The following is a 5,427-nucleotide window of genomic DNA, read 5'->3' as shown; positions in this document are numbered from 1 at the left end:
TCCCTGTTAGCCAACTCCACTTGGCCACTGGTTTGAGGGTGATAAGGGGTAGCTAATTTATGTGTAATTCCATATTTCTGCATTAACCTCTCAAATTGGCTATTGCAGAAGTGAGTTCCCCTATCACTAATTATAGCTCGCGGAGTGCCAAATCGGGAGAATAGCTTCTTTAGGAAGTGTACTACCCTTCTTGAGTCATTTGTGGGTAAAGCCATGGCTTCTACCCATTTGGATACATAGTCAACTGCAACGAGGATGTACTTATTCCCAAAAGAATTCGGGAAAGGTCCCATGAAATCTATACCCCAAACATCAAAGATTTCACAGATTAAAATATTGGAAAGGGGCATTTCATTCCGTCGGGAAATGTTTCCCGATCTTTGGCATTTGTCACATGTGGACACATACCGATGGGCATCTTTGAAGAGTGTGGGCCAATAAAAACCTGATTGCAAAACCTTGGCTGCCGTGCGACTAGCTCCAAAATGACCTCCTGCTTCTTTATCATGGCAAAATTGGAGTACCGACTCCATCTCCTCCTCGGGGACACATCTCCTTATGATCTGATCTGCACACAATTTATACAAAAAGGGTTCCTCCCACAGATAGTATTTTACATCAGAAAAGAATTTCTTTTTCTGTTGATATGAAAGGTTAGGAGGAAGGACTTGTGCAGCTAGATAATTAGCAAAATCAGCATACCAAGGATATGAGTATTTCTGTATTGAGTACAACTGCTCATCCGGAAATTCTTCTCGAATGTTGCTGGTTATCTCCTCTTTTGAGCTTACCGTGTCCAACCGGGAGAGATGGTCAGCAGCCAGGTTTGCAGCACCCTTCAGGTCTCTAATCTCAATGTCAAACTCTTGCAATAAAAGGATCCACCTGATCAGTCTTGGTTTTGAGTTTTGCTTGGTAAGCAAGTGCCTTAATGCCGAGTGATCTGTGTGGACAACAACCTTGGATAATATCAGATATGAACGAAACTTATCAAGTGCAAATATTACTGCTAACAGCTCCTTTTCTGTGGTGGTGTAATTGAGTTGGGGTCCAGTCAAGGTTCTGCTAGCATAGTAAATTGGCTGAAAATGTTTGTTCATTCTTTGTCCTAAAACAGCTCCTATAGCAAAATCACTCGCATCACACATCAATTCAAATGGGAGGGTCCAATCTGGTGCTATCATGATAGGTGCATGGATCAATTTGTCTTTCAAGATGTTGAAAGCATGAAGACATTCAGTTGAAAATTCAAAAGGCACTTCTTTCTGAAGCAAGGTAGATAATGGCTTGGAAATTTTTGAGAAATCTTTAATAAACCTTCTATAGAATCCGACATGTCCTAAGAAACTTCTCAAAGAACGAATAGATGTTGGGGTTGGTAATTTTTCAATTGCCTCCACCTTGGCCTTGTCGACTTCTATACCTCTTTGAGAGATCTTGTGTCCAAGCACTATGCCTTCTTGCACCATAAAATGACATTTCTCCCAATTCAACACAAGATGTGTTTCTTTACATCTAGTAAGCACCTGTTCCAGATTATTCAAACATGCATCAAATGAAGAGCCAAAAACTGAAAAATCATCCATGAAGATCTCAATAAATTTTTCAACCATATCAGAAAATATAGACATCATACATCGCTGAAAGGTTGCTGGGGCATTGCATAACCCAAAGGGCATCCTTCGGTATGCAAAGGTTCCATATGGGCAAGTAAAAGTGGTCTTTTCTTGATCTTCTGGTGCAATTGGTATCTGGTTATACCCTGAATATCCATCCAAGAAACAATAATACTCATGCCCGGCTAGCCTCTCCAACATTTGATCCATAAATGGGAGAGGGAAATGGTCCTTCCGGGTGGCTTCATTTAATTTTCTATAGTCAATACACACATGCCATCTGGTAATGGTTCTAGTAGGGATGAGTTCATTTTTCTCATTTGGAACAACAGTCGTACCCCCTTTTTTGGGCACAACTTGCACAGGGCTTACCCAAGAACTATCAGAAATAGGATAAATGATCCCAGCATCTAACAACTTAATTATTTCAGCCTTTACCACTTCTTTCATGTTGGGATTCAGGCGCCTTTGGGGCTGAACGGAAGGCTTGCTGTCCTCTTCCATCAAAATTCTGTGAGTGCAGATTGATGGATTAATGCCTTTGATATCTTCTACCTTCCAAGCTATAGCATTTTTGTGTTCCCGCAGCACTCTTAATAATTTTTCTCTTTGTAAGGGATTCAGTGCTGCGGAAATTATCACGGGGAGATCTGATGGTTCCTCAAGGAAAGCATACTCTAAATGGGATGGTAATTGCTTCAGTTCAAGGGTGGGGGGTTCTTGGGGTGATGGCTTACCTGATGGTCCGGGCAATTTGCCTAAGTTCTCTAATTTAAGAAACCCCTTTCCCTTGAATTGAGGCTTATCATTCAGGTATGCTATCATGAGGTTTATTTTTTCATTTTCTGTTTCTTCAAGTTCTCCCTGCTGGAGGCAGAGTTCAAGAGGATCAGTTATTCTACTTACCTGGAAGCATTCATCAATTGTCAATTCAATGGCATCAATCATAAAACAAGAATCATCACTAGAGGGTGCATGTTTCATAGCATCAGACATTTTAAAAATTATCTCCTCATCTTGTATCCTAAGGCTGAGTTGTCCTTGTTGGACATCAATCATTGCTTTCCCGGTAGCCAGGAAAGGTCTCCCTAGGATAAGCGGGACCTCCACATCTTCTTGCATGTCTAACACAATGAAATCAACTGGAAAAATGAATTTGTCAACTTTAACTAACACATCTTCTATGATCCCCCTAGGATGTCTAATGGATCTATCAGCCAATTGTAATGCCACTCTAGTGGGTTGGGGTTCATTCAACCCCAATTTCTTGAAGATAGAATATGGCATTAAATTGATGCTAGCTCCCAGGTCACATAAAGCTTTTTCAATTTTTAAACTGCCAATGGTACAAGGAATAGTGAAACTCCCTGGATCTTTGAGTTTCTGAGGCAGCTTGTTCAGAAGGATAGCAGAACATTCCTCATTTAATGCAACTGTAGCCACATCTCCCAGTTTCCTTTTGTTTGCCAATAATTCCTTCAAAAACCTTGCATAGTGTGGCATCTGGGCTAAAGCATCAGCAAAAGGAATATTAATATGTAAACTTTTAAATATTTCAAGAAACTTACCAAATTCCTTCTCCAATTTTTTTTGCTTCAGCCTGTTAGGGAATGGAACTTGTGGTTGTTGGTGCATCCCTTGTTGTGCTTCTGGTTGTTCCGTCTTCTGTTGTCTGGTTCCAAGGCTTGTTTCTGCCTTGGGTTCAGCCCAATTCTTCTTTTCTACCTCAGGCAACTCTTTTCCACTTCTTAAGGTAATAGCTTGCACCTGCTCTCGTGGATTCACTTCAGTGTTGCTTGGAAGAGTTCCCGGCAGTCTGGAAGAGATTAATTGTGCCAATTGCCCCACTTGGTTTTCCAGGTTTTTGATTGAGGCTTCCTGGTTCTGGAACCTAGTTTCTGCACCTGCTATAAATTTTGTCATCAGTTCCTCCAAATTGGATTTCGGTTCAGGCTGATGATAAGTCTGGTGGAACGGCTTGGAAATATGCTGATTTGGCCAGGACTGGTTTGAATGTCCCCTCCATCCTGGATGAAAAGTATGGTGACTCTGGTAACCCTGCTGTCTTGACGAATTGCTGACATAGTCAACTTGTTCAGTAGATGGTCTGAACTGATTGCCAACTTGGCAGTCTGTACTGATGTGGCCTCCCCCACACAATTCACAATTAAGAGGCTGCACATGCATGGCAGCTATCTGCATTTCATCTATTTTTTTACTGAGTGCTCCTATTTGTGCAGCTAGTGCTGTATAAGTGTCAACATTATGCAAGCCTTGCTGCTTCCTAGTTTGAGTCCTTTCCGAATGCCATTGATAATTGTTGGCTACCATTTCCTCAATAAGTGCATGGGCAACCTCAGGAGTTTTATTATTTATGGATCCTCCGGCTGCAGCATCTAATATGGTCTTATTTGAGTCAGTAAGACCATTATAGAAAGTCTGCACTTGCAGCCAAATGGGGAGGCCATGGTGAGGAACTCTCCTTAACAGCTCCTTGTATCGTTCCCATGACTCATATAAAGATTCCCCCTCTTGCTGGAAAAAAGTAGTGATGTCATTCCTCATTTTAGCAGTTTTAGAAGGGGGAAAATATTTAGAGAGAAAACGGCTGGCCATTTCGTCCCATGTGGCTATAGATCCTGCCGGTAATGAGTTCAACCAAGCTTTGGCTTTATCCTTCAAAGAAAATGGGAATAACCTCAGCCGGATGGCATCATCACTTACCCCATTGTGTTTGAAGGTGTCACAGATTTCCAAGAAGTTAGCAATATGGGCATTCGGATCCTCATGGGCCATACCACAAAACTGAACCGTATTTTGTATCATTTGGATTATGGCCGGTTTAATTTCGAAGTTATTGGCAGCAATAGTTGGCCTGATAATGCTGGAGACAGTCCCGGTGAGGGTAGGCTTGGCATAATCCATCATAGTTCTTTGTTCAGCCATTTCTTGTGCTTCTTGTCTGACTTGCTTAGCAGCTCTCAAACGGACACGGAGAGTCCGTTCAATCTCTGGGTCGTAAAGGATCTCTTCCAGTTCAGGTCTGCTTGTCATAAACTGTTAAAGTCAAAGCAATAAAAATGCCAATATTCACAAAAGAAAATAAATAACTAATCCTATCACACTGAAAATGTAAAGTGAAGTATTGGAATACAAAACCTACATCCTATCATGAATAAATGAAGCCGATTATACTAAAAGCAGATTTAAACCAATCATCTTATTCAAGGTTCCTTTATCTACATCCATCGATTGCAACATCTGAATTCAGACCCAATTTAGATCTGAGTTCAGATCTACAAGTCTTTGGTATTGTTAGTCTAGAGAAATTAATAAATAATAATTCAGATCTGAGCTGGATATCTCATACACACTCATTGGTATACACTACAATATACATCCATTAAGGTTGGAATCAATTCTGTGATGCTTTAGGGCTGAAATCAGATCTGATCTAAAAAAAAAATTTAAAAGGATCTGAAATAAACTAAAACCAGTCCTGAGTTAGGCTTGGGTTAAAAACTCTACAATTGAAGCTCAAACCTGTATAGCTGATGCATATCAAACACTTGCTAAGACCTGAAAATTGGGTCTGCAATGTTTGGTATTGCAAGCTATTCGGCCCATACAACTTTTGTAGAAATCTGAAATCAGGTCTGCTAACTGTTGCACTATAGCAGCCCTGCTACAGATCTGAATGCTAAAAGAAATACTTGGAAAGTGCTAATTTTTCTTAAATATCTGAGGCATAACAATTATTCAATCCAAACATACACCTCCTTAGCTAATGTAGCTCGGTTACAAGTGGGTA

The 5,427-nt window shown here is 40.6% G+C and overlaps 1 non-coding gene across 1 annotated transcript; it reads left to right on the top strand.

Moving 5' to 3' along the window:
- Positions 1 to 4,077: 4,077 nt before the first annotated feature.
- On the top strand, positions 4,078 to 4,184 carry LOC148880160 (small nucleolar RNA R71). The gene has a single exon (XR_016106154.1). It is a non-coding gene; the product is annotated as a small nucleolar RNA R71 (small nucleolar RNA).
- Positions 4,185 to 5,427: the final 1,243 nt, after the last annotated feature.

The sequence above is a fragment of the Nelumbo lutea genome, chromosome 1, assembly GCF_056320005.1.
Source record: "Nelumbo lutea isolate HS-2025 chromosome 1, American lotus-T2T, whole genome shotgun sequence".
NCBI classification, from domain to species: Eukaryota; Viridiplantae; Streptophyta; class Magnoliopsida; order Proteales; family Nelumbonaceae; genus Nelumbo; species Nelumbo lutea.
Note: the sequence above shows the minus strand (reverse complement) of the source record. Positions and strands in the feature narration are given on the sequence as shown.